Source organism: Tupaia chinensis, unplaced genomic scaffold (assembly GCF_000334495.1).
Source record: "Tupaia chinensis unplaced genomic scaffold, TupChi_1.0 Scaffold000368_1, whole genome shotgun sequence".
NCBI classification, from domain to species: domain Eukaryota; kingdom Metazoa; phylum Chordata; class Mammalia; order Scandentia; family Tupaiidae; genus Tupaia; species Tupaia belangeri.
The window spans coordinates 1775860-1792145 of NW_006159865.1; the positions used below are offsets into that span (position 1 = coordinate 1775860).

A 16286-nucleotide genomic window follows, 5' to 3' on the forward strand; every position below is an offset into this window, starting at 1 on the left:
CAAGCTGTTTCCAAAGTGATTACATTTTTACTAGCAGTGTATCAAAGTTCCAGACCAATGCTTGGTGTGGTCAGTGAATTTACTGCTACAGGATATGTGGTGGTAACTCACCGTATTCAATAATTTTAATACACATTTACCAGAGACTAATAATGGTATGTGTTTGTGTGTTTATTTGATATTTGTATACCTTCTTTGGTAAACTGTCTACTCAAATTTTCAGCCTATTGCTTGCTTTCTTATTAGTGAGTTTTGAGGGATGTTTATATATTCTGGATGCAAGTCCTTCATGAGTATATGATTCGCAAATATGTTCTTACTAACTGTGGTTTGTCTTTTCATTTCCTTAATAGTGACTTTAAAAGCAGATGTTCTTAACTTTGGTAAAGTCTAATATTTTTTTTTCTTTCTTTTTTTTTAAAGTGTTTAATGTTTATCAAGTTAAATTTCTACAGTTCGCAAGATAACAGATGAGTTTCTGGGACTCAAACCATCACATCCTAGGGAATGTTTATTGGGCAATCCCAACTATGCCACAATCCAAATGACTTCCAGCATTTCCTATCTGTGTACTTTCTTCATTTCCACCTCTGCCCAAGTCATCTGCTCTTTCATGAACCATGACTGTGCAGCCAAGGATGGAATGAGCTCCTGAAAGTGAGATCACAATATCTTAAGTAGACACATTGGCCACGCCATCTTTGCCAGCAGTTACATAGCCCGGGCCTCCAACAGGCCTCTCTTGACATTGGGCCCACCATGTATTTTTGGATTCAGGACTAAAGTGAGGACCAGCACTGGGATAGCCTTGTGTATTATCTCCAAACTGAGGGACATGGAATCCGTGCTGGCCTTCAGTCAATCCCATGATGCATCCAGTTACCAAAACTGGACCATCCTCCTTCTGCTCAAAGTGGATGGTGCCCTACACTGGCTGTCACCCTTCAGCATGCACACCACCTTCAACGCCATGACTTGGAGGGGATCATGCTCCAGTCTGGGCTCTAAGGGTGACCACAGCAGATGGGTTTGCAGAAGATGGAGGCATGACCAATTTTTTTCTTTTATAAATAATGTTTAGTCTATCTCAGTGACATATTTTCCTCTATATTTTTAGCTAGAATTTTATAGTTTTAGGTTTATATTTAGGTATATTATGAACGTTGAGTTAGTTTTTATATAGCATGAGTTATGGATCAAGGCTCACTTTTTTTGTATATGCACTTTCACTTGTTCAACAACAAAGTATTAGTAATAGTAGAAGAAAAAGTAGTTGCCAAATAAGATCACTCTCTTTGAAGAATAGGAGGCTATAAACTTTATCTATGATTGTCAGTCACTCTTCCAAAAGCTTTAATCTTCACCCAAGCTGACAAAAGAAGTGTAGCAGATATTTTTGGTGTCCTACGAACTCTTTACCACCTTTTTTCTTAGTTGCTACATTGGCCACTCTGGGCCAGCTCAGATTCACCTCCTTTGCCACCTCAACACACTTGTCCATCTCACCTCAGGGACTTCTCCAATGTCACACAGTTGGTGCTCACTCAGTTTTGCAAATGCAGCCTGGAAATGAAGGGAAGTTAATGCCCCAGGTAATGCCACCCTCAACCAGGAAGGACCAGTCTCACGTTCAGGTGAACACTTCCAAAAGGCAGTCTCTGCTCTTCTCAGAAGCTCATGAAAAAATTGAGTTCCCTAGTTCCCTGTGCTCACAGTGTGATCTTATTTACAAACTTCTGTACTTCCTTTTCTTCATTTCTTGTCTTATTCTCCCTCCCTCACCCCCTCAACCCCAATAATTACTGCATCTTCGGATTACTTTCCAAATAAAACTTCATACTCAACTCCTTGTCTCAGGTTCTGTGGTCAGGGCAACTCAAACTAAGACAATAGTTATTTTTATCCTCATAATAGAAAGAATGATATTTTATCAAGATAACATTTTTGGAGTCACTGAGTTTATAAATAGTAATGCTGATATTTGGGCCCAGATCTGCATGCTCATTTCTTCACAGGACCATCTGTTCATTCATTAGCACCTTGGTAGATGCAGTAACGTGTGGTAATAAGGAGCTCGGAGTTAGGGGTTCGGGAGCCTGATTGGTTCTGTAACCTGCTGGCTAAGAGACCTTGAACCAATTGAATCAATCATTTAATATCACTATATCTCAGTTTTGTCATATGAAAAAAGGGCATTTTGGAGGAGGGATACGAAGACAGCATTGTTGAGACAGGGAGGTAGTGTTGCTATATTTTGATCAACTCGACCGGGGAGAAATGTTCTTATATTGAAATGATCACCTTGTAAGCTAAATAATGTAATTGAATGTAGTTTAAAAAATGTAAATAAAAATTAAAAAATAAAATAAAAGAAAAAGAAAAAAGGGCATTTTTTTAACCTTTGCCATACAGAATTAAATTCATTATTATTGATAAAGTGCCTAGGAGAATGCTTGGCACACAGTAAACATTCCATGTGTTATTACTACTATTCTATGAAGATAATTGTTTATATCATCAAACCACACGTACTCAAACTATCTTTCCTTACTTCCACCTGCATGTGGTAAGCAAATTATATTCCTTGTGGGTGAAAAGGAAGAAAAGTTGAAAAAGATTTTTGTACCATGAACAGTCCAAGGATGAATGATTTAAAAATGACTTTATCTTGGGACCAGCAGTTAGTGTAATGGCTATGTCGCTGGACTCCCATGTAGCCAAATGTGGTTCGCGTCCCGGACCCAGTGGCTTAAAACTCACGCCAGGTGCGTGTGCATGCGTGCCCAAGATCCCAAGAGGAGAACGGAGAAGAAGGGATTGCGGTGTGGCCATCTCCCAGGGAGATGATTTCTCACTTTCTGTCTCTCTGTCTCTCTCTCTCTGTCTGGCAAGCGCACATGCCCTATAGCAAAAAGCCTCTCCTAATAAAAAGGAAAAAAAATGACTTTATCTTTGCAATGAGATCATGCAACTTAAGTAGATAGAGCCAAATTGTTTTGCAAAGTGTTTGCACCAATTTAGTCTTAAAGGAACATGCAATAATTCAAGTTGCTTGTCAAAATAGCGTAATGGCTATGTCGCTGGACTCCCACATAGTTGACCGCTGTTCAAGTCCCGGACCAGGTGGCTTAAAACTCACGCCGGGTGCATGTGCATTTGTGCATGCCCAAGATCCTGAGAGGAGAACGGAGGAGAAGGGATTGCAGTGTTGCCATCCCCCCTGGGGGTGATTTCTTGCTTTCTGTCTCTCTGTCTCTCTCTGTCTGGCGAGCGCACGTGCCCTATAGCAAAAACCTCTCCAAAAAAAAATGTATGATAATAGAAACCACAATCTTTCAAATGGCAACCTTGATTCTTAGGTGTGAAGACCACGCCCTGGACAATGTCCTTCTCTATTATGTTGTCCTTTCTTAGTTTCTTTATAGCATTCTTTTCTATTTGAAATTTTCTTGTACATTTATTTACTTACATATTTTCTCTCTTCCCTAAATCTATGAGAATAGGGACCTGAATATCAATTGTTAACAGCCATTTCCCTTAAAGCAAGAATACTGGGGGTGCGGGGGGTGTATTGTAGGTACCTAATTAATATCTGTGGGAAGAATGATTATGCAAATATCTAGGTTATTCAACTACCATTGCTGGTCTATTTAGGTGCCTCTAATGTATCAAAATGGCTTTGGTTGAGATTTGCAAAATTTTTAGTTAATCTCAGGTATTCATCCCTCCCACTCCCCGTAAAGGTACATGGTTGGTGTTAACTTTTATGTCTGTGGAAACTCTAGAACTAAAACAACATACTAAGAATATTAAGCTTACTATACTATCCTGATCATTTATAGATATTAGGTAGCATAGTCATTGTTAAAAAATATATAGGTCAAAGAAAGAAAGAATGTGAATGTAGGAAGAAATTTATATAAATTTACCACGCACTTCTACACTGACCTTCTGGTGAGAACATCCCCCTCCCTGTCCCACATTTTACTCTTACCAGAATCCTGGATTTGGTGGAATGATAGGAGGTAGAAAGAGTACAAATAAGGACAGAAGAGAAATCCTTGGGCTAGCAGAGATAATCTTCGAAATGTAAAATGCTCTGCCAGGTGGCTAATAATTGGCTATTAAAAAAGATATCTCTGGCGACTCTACCCACTTTGCATGCTGGTTTTATTAGCCAGGTGATCGGTGATGTGCTAGTCAGAACAACTGCTGAGAAACAAATATACAACTCAAAATGGCTCAGAAGAAAAGAAGGATGGCCTGGTGGCTTGAACATCACATTGGATGCATGTGCCTGCAGGCCCAAAATTCTAGGGTGCTGAAGTAGAGGAGAAAGGATTGTGACATGGCCATCCCCCATTGGAGGGTACTTTCTTTCTCTCTCTCTGGTGAGAGTACTCGCCCTGGCAATAACAGTCTAATTTCCTACAGTTAGGTTTATGGGTCTAGATGATTACATTAAGATTCATTCTTGATTTTCTTTTTCTACTCTCCATTTTTAGGCAGGTTGTTCCTTCTTGGTGGAAAAATGGCTGTCAGTTGTCTTTCTTACCATTCATCCCACTCGAAAGAGGATTTCTCTTTCCTATGAGTGCCACCAAAAATTTGGAGATGGCGTCTCATCTGTCTGACTTAGCTCACAAGCCAGCCTGTGACCCAATCACTGTGACCAAGGAGAGAAATTCTCTGACTGGCAACACGAAAATCGGCTTTTGCCTGAGGGTAGAGACAACTCAATTCACATACCATTGACTAAGAATGGGAGTGAAAAGTGTGGGAGTTTGTTCTCCAGAGGAAAACTGAGGTAGGGTTATTACATGAAAAGGAAATGAGAACACAGCAGTAAAGATCTTACATGGGTCACCTTTATACTAACCACTGAATTTGCATGACTCACAGAAAGAAATGCCTCCATAATATTTTACTTAAATCATGACTGCTAGACATCCAATAGATTTGCCTGCTGCTATTTCTATTATTTACCAATAGACCAGATTGACACCTTTATCTTCTTCATCCTCTTTATCACTGTCATCATCTTCTTCATCTGAAGGTACTTACTTGTATGGTTAGATAATTGAGTAAGCAAATTAGCCAGCATGGTATCTACCCTGTAGCACAAGGGTTGTCACCTGGATTCCACAAACTACCGGCACTGGATTATATGCAAAACATCTCTGTATGTGAGTACACACATTTTAATATAGAGAGTGTTCACATCTTTAATTCATATATTACAGGGATCTGAGAGCCAGCCTGGTGGCATGGTGGTTAAGGTGGCTGGATCCCACATGGACAACTGCAAGGTTCAATCCCAGATCCTGCTGCTTGAAAAACATGCCAGGCATGTGTACTGAGAAAAGAATAGAGAAGAAATTGGGGCATAGTTATCCTCCCTTGGGGGTGCACTTTCTCACTTTCCCTGTCTCTATGTCTCTCTCCAGTGAGCACACATGTCATATAATGATTTAAAAAAATTAGAGGGATCCATGACCTCCCTAAAGATTAAAGTTCACAGTTAGGAAATTTGTGAATTAGGTACCAGCAGTTGGCATAATGGCTACGTCGCTGGACTCCCATGTAGTTGACCGCAGTTCGAGTTCCAGACCTGGTGGCTTAACTCACGAGGCTGGGCATGTGTGCATGCATGTCCAAGATCCCAAGAGGAGAATGGAGGAGAAGGGATTGCGGCATGGCCATCGCCCCTAGAGTGATTTCTTGCTTTCTGTCTGCCTCTCTCTCTGTCTTTCTGGTGAGTGCATGTGCCCTATAGCAAAAACCTCTCAAAAAAACAAAAACAAAAACAAAAAAACAAACGTGAATTAATCTCAGAGCTTGCCCTCTTAAACAAAGGTTTTAAACCTGAAATTCTAACAGTCTATAAACTTGGATGGAAAAAAGTAACTACATTTTTATTTTTACTTACTTCTAAAATTTAGTGTTTCCTTCAATTATGAATGTATATAGCAATGCATAGTCGTATTAGCAGTACCTATAACTTTGCCATAACTGAAAACACCCATTTTCACATCTCAGTAGGATTTTTACAAACACTGTGAAATATTGCTTGCATTTGTCATCACTCTGAAATTATGATAATTTTCATCTGAAAATGTGTTGTTAGATCTTTTTATTCAGTTCATTAAAAGAGAAGCAAAACTACTGTTCCATCATAGTTTTTAAATATTTTGATGATCATTTTAATACAATTTGTTTTCTCTGTAACATGATATGCTTTATTTCATATATTTAAAAACATTATAGTAAGAAGGAACCCACTGGCTTCAGATGGTTGAAGGTGTACAAAAGGATTAAAAAAAAGTTAAAACCTATGTATTAGCCATCAAGCTATTCCTTTTCTGTTGACTTCCTTACACAAGGAACCAAGCTGCTTAGATTGTTAGGTTGCTAGGTTGAGGGTAGTTGATGTTGAGACATGTTTTCAGTTAGTATATATGGAGATGTATTTTTATTTCCTCAAGAGATTCTACATATGCAATGCTATGTAATTATTTATATAATAAACATCTCAGCCTCCAAATCAGAATCAGAGTCCCCAACTTATCGTTCATTTTATGGGTTCGGTTCTGGTGAGTTTTCTTTGTGTGAAGTGTGGTATTCCTGCATCAGGGTAGGATCAAATTGATATTCTATGGACTTCAAAGTTAGTCTAGAAATAAATACTCTTAAGGAAGAGCATCTCAAAGATTTAGAACACAATTAAATGATGAGAAAAGTTGACAGAGTAGATTCATCAGTATTGAAGTGCTAGATGAATCCTCTCATTATAAGAATTTCTGAATTACTTCCCCAAAGAACTTTAAATTGCTCTCTTTATCTGTTTATTTATAAGGAGGTGGAGAAGCAAAGAGCTTATTAATCTTTAGTAGTAATATTCCTTCTTCAAAATTGATATTTATGTAAACATAAGATTTGGGTAGGGCCCTTGATCAACAATCAAATTTGTCCATCAGATTTGAACTTTCCATATATTTAAGCAGACAGATCAGCAAAGCTTTATGGGTAAATTAGTTGTTTCTTGGCTCTATGTTGTTTGAATTGATGCTATAAGTTTAAATCATTCAAATTGCATATGTTGGGGGAAGAACCTTTAAAAAAATCAAAAAATGATATATGTAGTTAAGAAAACATTTGAGTTTCATTCAACGTGAAGAGAAAATTGTCAGTTCTTTAACCATAAAACAGATGATGACTCAGAGTTGCCACTATCCCTGACGGTGTGGGATAATGTTGTTGTTATGGTATTTGTAACCTACTCAAAACTCTATGTTTCCAAGTTGCCTATAAATATGTCTTCTTTGTCACAACTCCATGTGTTCATTCTTGGAAAAATGGAGAGCAAGGTAGACAATAGTAATTTAAGCAAACACCTGTGCCACAGAAGACCGAGGGATGTATTAAGTAGATCGTTTTGGGTTGTAAGTAATAGATTACCGTATCTACATTGGTATAAGCTTATTTTGTTTGTTTTGCTTTAATTTTATCTTCTATAACTGAAAGTCACTGGTAGAAATGACTTCAAGTCTGGCTTTATCCAACACTAAACAATGGGACAAGGACTCATTTGTCTCTTTTTACAAAAGGCTTCTTTCCATACGTAATCATACTGTCTGAAATACAGTCACAGTGAAAGGCAGTGGGCTATGGGGAAGTAGAGAAATACGAGCACGCAGGCACAAGAGGAGGGAGAGACATTAGAGAGAAGAGCCACCATCCAAGGGAACAGTAGAGCAAAACTTCTATGATGTTTGGAAAGCCTTAAGTATGGTGAGCTTGGAGGGTTTTTTGAGAAGGCAGACTTTGTGCCCAAGACCTTGGATGGTGGTTAACAACACTTGGATTCAAATTCCAGCTTCAAAACCTAGAAACTGTTTGACATTGGAAAACTTATTTAATTGCTCTGGGCCTAACTTTCCTCATGTATAACCTGGGGGACTAAGACTATTTGTTCTTAGGCCGTGGTGCAATTAGATAACACATGCCAGTGTTTGGAACAGTGCCTTACACACAGTGAAACCAGTTGAAACACTTGTGTTCTCAGTCTTTTTCTAAAGGCTCTGAGGAGAACTATGTCTGGATTCTGCCTGGATCTTCTCGGGTACTTGAACCACTGCTTATGGACCTTCCCTGGCTTCCATGAGCTCTGGGGTTGTTTCTCACAGAATTCACCTCAGGCTGTTACTGGACCAGCAGAAGCAGAGGCAGATAATTCATGATTGGTGCCCATGTTTGAAATTTCAACCCCCTTGCCACAGTTAGACAACATTGACAACAGCACAATTTATACTCCAGAATTACCCTCTGAGATCAGAAGGAAGCTCCCCTGTGTGCATGCTTGCCTGAGACAACCCCTCAGTCAGCTCTTCTCTTCCCTGGCTTGCTTCCCTCACTCTTTCAGTGGTCTCTCTGAGAGAGCTTCTTTAATGAGGCACATGAAGCCTCATCTCAAGGTCTGCTGCTACAGGTAGCCCAGCTGAAGCCATGTCTCTTTCCTCACTTTCCAGTTTCCTCTTCTGCTTTTAGGAACCTCAACCAGGGTCAGCAAAAGGAGATCTGAGACAGGTAGGATGGACAACACGGGGTGACAGGCATTGTGAAGAGAGTTGAGGAAGTGGAAATTGGGAGCCAGTGGAAACTATAGGAAAGTCCATTTCTGAGAACGTCTTCTTTCTGTCCATTGGAAAATAATTGGTGCTCTGGGGCAAATGTACTCTCTGATTCTAGTACCATAAGATGTTACCACCTACACTGAGCTGTAGGAACCTGGTGTTCTCTCCAAGGGAGCAATTTGCTTGGTTCAAAGTAGATCCTGAGCTTGCTATTCTGACCAAACTACCACCACAGCCAGAACCACACAGTTCTCTTAACCCTTGGGCTTGTGGGACACTTAGCTAGTCTGACCGCTCTTGCCATTTGTTTCCAGGTCTGACTTTTTTCCATTTAGTAGCCTAATGCAATCCTACTAAATAATTTATTTTGCTTACCAGTCTCATTCCAGGAATTCCACAGGTCAACGTGAGGTCCAAAGCAATCTTCCTCTCCACGAAAATTTCTGTGAACCCAGGATAAATATCAGTACAGGATAATCTATAACTTCAAGCATTCTTACCATCATAAAACAGAGTAAGAACAAACAGAGAAGTTGTTGACACACCAGGTCTTTCTCCCTAAATATGTTATTGGCTTATATAAAAATCCCAAATAGAGCCAACTCTTCCAACTCCTGCATAATTAATTTTTCTGAAATATAGGAATTTCTCTAAGGGTTAACAAGGAAGAAGGACTTCTTAAATTTAACCAGTTGTATTTTTAATCTACTCACACACATATACATACAATCTCAAACACACCTACTTATCATTTATCATTAATAAGTCTATATGAGGATCTATGCAGTATATTGGACAATTAAAAAATTGCATTTCTTTGTTATTTAAAGAAAACATTACTTGATTTTTAGAGTAACCAGGAAAGTACATCTTGGTTGAAAACAATCCTTTCTTTTGGTCAAGCCTGAGTCATGTTTATCAAGTAATTGTATTTATGAATTCTGTAAATACAACCATAAATAATAGAGGCAGAGCACAGAGGATTCTTATGGCAGTGAAACACATCTGTATGATACCACAATGGTGTTTCCATGCCATTAGAAACCCACAGAATGTCCAATACCGAGGGCGAATCCCAACATAAACTTTGGACTTTGGGTGTAACTCTGTGTCAGTGTAAATCCATCAGTCGTAACAAAGGCACCATTCTAGTGGGAGATGTTGTAGAGGGAGAGGTTCTGCATATGTGGAGGCATGGTACGCACATGGAAAACCCCTGTACTTTCTGCTTGGTTTTTTGGTGAAGCTGAAATTGTTCTCTAACGTAAAGTCTGGGGACCACCAGATGGTGTAATGGTTACATCACTGTACTCTCACGTAGTCGACTGTAGTTCAAGCCCTAGACCCAGTGGCTTGAAACTCACACAGGGCATGAGTGCATACGTGTCCAAAATCCCGAGAGGAGATGGAGAAGAAGGGATTGTGGTGTGGCCATCTTCCCTGGGGGTTGATTTCTCACCTTCTGTTTCTCAGTCTCTCTTTGTGTTTCTGGTGAGTGCACACACTCTATAGCAAAAGTGACTCAAAAAAAGAAAAAAAAAAAGTAAAGCTTGTTAAAAAAAAAAAAACAAAAAAAAAACACAGCCCAGCTGTGCTGGTACATGCTGCTATGATGCTGTGCTCTGGTAGCTGGAACCATATGGGAAGCCCAGGTCTGATTCTTGGGCCAACGGAAAGGCTAGGGGCACTGGTGTGCACTTACACTAAGCATGTCTTGAGGAGGTTCAAGCAGGAAACCTGAGCTTGAGGCAGGCATGGACAAAGTAATAAGACCCTGGCTAAAAATAGAGCTGGAAACAATGATGTGCAGCTGTAGTTCCATTCTAGGAAGCTGAGGTAAGAAGATGAAAGCAAGACTCCCCTCCAAAAAAAAAAAAAAAAAAAAAAAAAAACCCCCCAGCAAGCCATATGCCTCCTACCCCCAAAGTTTAGAACCAAAGTGGACATCTTGCAAGGTACCAGTTAGTCTGTCTTGAGTCTTCAGTTTCACTGCTTAATATATAAATATTAATGCCAGGCTGGTTAGGTAGCTCTGGACTTCTAGCTCTCTCTATAGCAAGAGGAATAAGAAAGGCCACCCGGAAGCATGGATAATTCAACAGTCTCTATTTTTAGGGGTGTTTACAGCTTATTCATTTCATCAAGGATAATATCCTGTCCTTGACCCACTGAGTGTTAAGAAACATGACAACCAGAGCTATCTCTAGGAAAGAATCTTAACGCATTGGTGGGAGCACAGGAACATGGCTCCATCATCTTCTTTCACTAGTGTTTCACCCAGTACATAGAGAAGTCATTTGTATTTTTGGTTTCACAGACATGAACAGACAATGCTGATTATCTCTGATTTCTGAACCCTGAGTGGGAGGAAGGACAGTGTCCACAGATGCAGCCATATTTAGAGTTGTACGCACTTGGTAAGGTATCAAGTGGAGGAACTAGTTCTGTCTAAATATGGTATGCAAGTAAGAGCCATGTCCAACGCTGCAGGGATGTCCACATTAATACTGCAAACTCTTTGAGGAAACCAGATGGCTCCCGTCTTTTCTCAGCCGTTGTACTGAGACTGAGGTAAAATGTGAAAACTGATGAGAGCCCTGACATCACAGGAAGCGGTGTGTTGTGCTTTTCCACGTCAGAGCCTGTAGTGAGGTGCTGCAGTGCCAGTCATTCTTACTCTCCCCAGTCAGTCCCAATGCACACTCATGCTCTAAATGCAGGATGAAGCTGGCCCACCAACAGCTGGCCTGTTTCAGTAATTGGAGTTTCAAGGAAAGTCAGCCCTGCTCATTCAAGAATGTATGAAATGTCAAAATGTTCATGGGAAAATGGAATTAAAGTGCAAGTTTATTTTTGAAACCCATGCATAGCATAGTTTTTTCATACTACTACTATTATATTTTTTGAAGACCTCTTATTGTGTACAGTTGCTTTCATGCTACAACAGTGGCATTAAATCGTTGTAACCAAGAACCATGTTTCACGAAGTCTAGAATATCTGGTCCATTACTGTCAATTACTGAAAAATACTGTCAACCTCTGTTCCACCACATGTCATTAAGGGAGGTGAGATCCCTAAAACTTCTCATTTCTTTTAACAGTAAGTCAAGAGGAAATGTCTCACTACACTGAGAAATTGTAATATAAGTATTGTTTTGTTAGAAACACATTTGGAAAATTAAATTTAACAATTTGTTTAAGCAAGAAAAGATTCACAAGTGGGCAGCGCTCAGAAAGGGTTCAAAAGGCATCTGCTCCCCAATGGTGAAGAGTGACTATGGACAGATTAAGGAAGTAAAGTATGGAAATAGTTAACTGATTGCTTAGAGATGGGTGGTTCCTACTGGACATTGTGTGATTGGTTGGCTGTCTATTATTGACTGAAGCTTAGCTACTTGTAATTGGCTGAGACTTTACTGCTTGCTATCCTCAGAAATGATGTTTTCCATTTGTTCACCTACTAAGTTGGGGTAGTTTGTTACATAGATACTCAAAGTACTCAAAGTAGAGAGAGGGCCACAAGCCAGTGACCTCCTGCTTACTTAGTTTAACAGTTTAGAAATATAATTGCAATAACAAGAAACAGCTAAAAGAGTGAAAAGTGGATGTCTCTTCAGCAGGGTCAGGGAAGTTCTGGGTTTAATTTTTTAATGTCATTTTACTACTGTCGCTTGATATTTAAAAATAAGAGTATCTACTAGTTTGATAAATAAGTAAATGTATAAAACAAGAAAGCATTGCAGTACCCTCCCCTTTACCTCGACCTTTCTCTTTAGCCATTTTACCCCCTTCTCTCTGTTTTTTTAAGCCCCAATTTCTTGAAGGATTAGTCTGTATTTGTTGCTCTGTAGAGTTCTTCACTCCTCAAGGAAGAAAAGTATTGTTAATTCTACCACCTTCCTACATGTTGCTAAATAAAATAATTGTCTTCTCTACCCTCTTATCTCATTTTCAAGCTGCATCCAACAGTCCAACTCTCATTTGTTCTGAAAACACGCTACTTGTATGTGAGAAAGTGAGAAATTAACCCCTATGGAGGATGGCCACACTACAATCCCTTCTCATCCAATCTTCTTCAAGATTTTGGGCATGTACACACATGCACCTGGTGTGATTTTCAAGCCACCAGGTCTGGGACTCGAACTGTTCAGCCAGCTCTGTGGGATCCAGCATCTTTACCTTCATGTCATCTGCTAACCCCACACTGATACAACTTTGATTTTTTTTTTTTACTCCTCTTTCCTAGATTATTGTTTTCTGACTTTTTCTCCTGGAAAACTTCTCCTTACCTTTTGTGCCCCAATTTTGCCCTGTTTTCTCTGTAATGCCTTCACTTTCCTATCCTTTAGCCTACGGCATCAGTCTTTCTTCCTTAGCTTTATCCCTAACCTCTTTTACCTAAACACAATTGAGCACCTTTTCTGATTGATACAGCTTGTAATTTATGCTCTGCTTTTCTCACTAGATTGTGAGTTTACTGAGGTAAGAGGCTCCATTTTTCTTAAGCCTCATGTCCTCCTTTTAGCACAATTTTAGGTGCACACATTTTTAAATATATTTGTCCTTGATTAAATAATCACTCTTTTATTTTATTTTTTTCCTTCCTCGGGTTAAACTGTAATTGCATTGCAACTTTATACTAAAGGTTTTGTTTAGTTTTCCATTTAAAAATACACAACAGATGGCACAGGAAGGCTTTAGTTTAATTCTCTGTGGAGATATTGGGGGTATTAGGTAAGTGCTGTTTACAGCAAGGACTTCAAAGAGGATTAGCACAGTCTAACAATTGCAACCCCCTTTTAAAATCATTGTTGTTTCTAGGGACTCCCAGCAGGCCAGAGTCATTAGCAACAAAACATCACCAGGACACTTTCCAAACAGGAAGGATGTTGGCTGTGTGTAATGGAGGGGAATTGGACCAGTGAGACTGTACACCTGAGCTTCATTGCAGGTTGGGACCAATCAAAACCTATAAATTAGTTTCAGATTCATGGAGAGTTTTTTTAAAAAAAAATCTCAGGAGTGTTAGAAATATCTGATTCGCTGCTTCTGCTGCCTTGAACTATTCGATAAAGGAGGTCTCAGCATGCTTCAGTAAAGAAGGATAGTTCTCTCAAAGGGGTTCATTAGTTAGGTTGAAATTTCTCATTTAACAATTAGCACTTCCAGACAAAGCAAGAAAGGACTACAGGGAGCTAGGGGACAAGCGTGCATATTAGTTTTACATAATCATGTATATGCTTTCTTACAAAGAACGAACCAAGACATTACGGAGAGCTCTCATATACCCTATCTTGTCTTTCCACTAGTACAGCATATTTGTCATAATCAGTGAACTAAATAGAAAGTCATACTTCATGCCAATTTCTTTAGTTTTTACTTGATAATTTTCTTTGTTGTTCTTCCAGAATCCCACTTTACATTTAGTGGTCATATCTCCTTGGGCTCCTCTTAGCTGATATTTTCTGATGACCTTGACAGATTTTAGGGAACTGGTAAGGTGGTTTTCAGAATGCCCCTCAGTTGCATTTATCTGATTTTTAACTTATTTTATGCTGGATGGGTGTTATGAGTTCTGGGGAGAAGACCACTGAGGTAAATCACCATTTTTATACCATCATGTCCACATGCTATTACCATCACTCACCACCTGATCACTGGGTTGAGGAAGCCCACCAGATTTCTCTCCTGTAAAGTTGCTCTTTGTTTCTGACTTTCCAGACTGTATTCTTGTGAAGGATCTCTTTATGTGTAGCCTACATTTAAGGATTGGAGAATAAAGTACCACTACCTTAAGAGCTGAGTATCTATATAAATTACTTGGAATTCTTGTACAGAAGGTACTTTTTCTATTGTTCCTCTTATTTATTTGATCAATTGTTTATATCATCTGGACTCATGCACAGTTGCTTTACACCCTGGATCATAACTTAATACTGCTTAATTCATTGCTTAGATTGCTCCAGGTTTGGCCATGGGGGGTGTTTTCAGTTGACTCCTGTGTTCCTTTAACATAGTGCTATCATGGGGGGGTTTCGCTGTCCTCAAACAGCTGCTGCTGTTTTTGTTTTGAGGACTTCATTACTTGCTAGCACTACGAGACTCCCAAGGTTGTGTATATTTCATGTCCTTGTCCTATAATCAACCATTTCATCAAGAAACCCTGCTTTTGGGACCAGCGGTTAGCGTAATGGCTCTGTCGCTGGATTCCCACATAGTTGACCACGGTTCATGTCCTGGACGCGGTGGCTTAAAACTCACACCAGGCGTGTGTGTGTGCGTGCCCAAGATCCCGAGAGGAGAATGGAGAAGGGATTGTGGCATGGCCATCCCCCTTGGGGGGTGATTTCTCGCTTTCTGTCTGTCTCTGTCTTTCTGTCTGGCGAGCGCACATGCCCTATAGCAAAAACCTCTAAAAAGAAAGAAAGAAAGAAAGAAAGAAAGAAAGAAAGAAAGAAAGAAACCCTGCTTTTTTTTTTCCTTTCCTTAATTATTTTATTTAACTTTATTTACTTATTTATTTTAATTTGACCAGAGAGGGGGAGAGAGAGAGAGAAAGCAAGAAAGCAAGCCACCAGGTCTAGGACATGAACCGAAGTCAGCCACATGGGAGGCCAGTGCCCTTAACCACCATGCCACCTGCTGGCCCCTGTTTTTAGTTTTTGAGAAAGGTATTAGAGTCTAAAATATAGATACTAGGTTTGTGTGCTTATTGCTACTAGGGTTGTGTTGCTTCTATGGTCTCTCAGCTACCAGAACAAGGACATATATGTGTGTATGCTAACTTGTTTTTGTATAATGGCTCCCCAAGTATACCCTTGATTTACTTAGCTGGTCAATTCCAGTATGCATGAATTGTCATATTTGTAACCTATACACCCATGGGAAATAGCTTTATCAACTACACTACAGTGTTTGTGTTCCTTTTGCCTTTATTCATACAACTTTACTTATTTTCCAAAGTTACTAAGTTCAGCATCCTTTCCCCTGACCCTCTTCAATGAGGTTGTATCATACATTTTAATGCAGTTATATTCTTCTAAAGTTCCTGCATTCATACTTGGACATCCCAGCTTCCTAAATGATCATTTTTAAATTTCATACATCAGTATTCATTCTGGGGCTGGGAGGTGGGGTGGTAGTTAAGGGCGCTGAGCTCTCACATGGCTGATCACAGTTTGAGTTCCAGACCTGGCAGCTTGCTTTCTCACTTTCTCTCTCTCTCACTCTCTCTTCATTAAATAAATAAATAAATAAATAAGTTAAATAAAAAAATAATACTAAATTTTTTTTAAATGTTCATTTTATGCAATGAAGTCTCTACAGACACTAACAAAGACATATGATAAAAAATAATGTCACTCTAGAAACATCCCCTGTGTTCCGCATATTAAATCCCTCCCACTAGAACAATCGACAATCTCTGATCTGCTTACCATGTCGATAGGTCTGACTATTCCAGAATGTCAGGTAATTAGAAACATACAGTGTGTAGCCTTTTCAGACAGGATTATTTCACTTAGTAGCATGCATTTAATACCATTCATATCTTTACGTGGCTTTGACAGATCATTTGTTAATTGCTGAATAGGTTTTCATTGTATGAATATTGATATTCTGTTTTTATATCAATTCACATATTGAAGAAAATGG

At 39.3% G+C, this 16286-nt stretch overlaps 1 pseudogene; it reads right to left on the minus strand.

Moving 5' to 3' along the window:
• Positions 1-511: 511 nt before the first annotated feature.
• On the minus strand, positions 512-972 carry LOC102490772 (superoxide dismutase [Cu-Zn]-like; annotated as a pseudogene).
• Between the last annotated feature and the right edge of the window lie 15314 nt (positions 973-16286).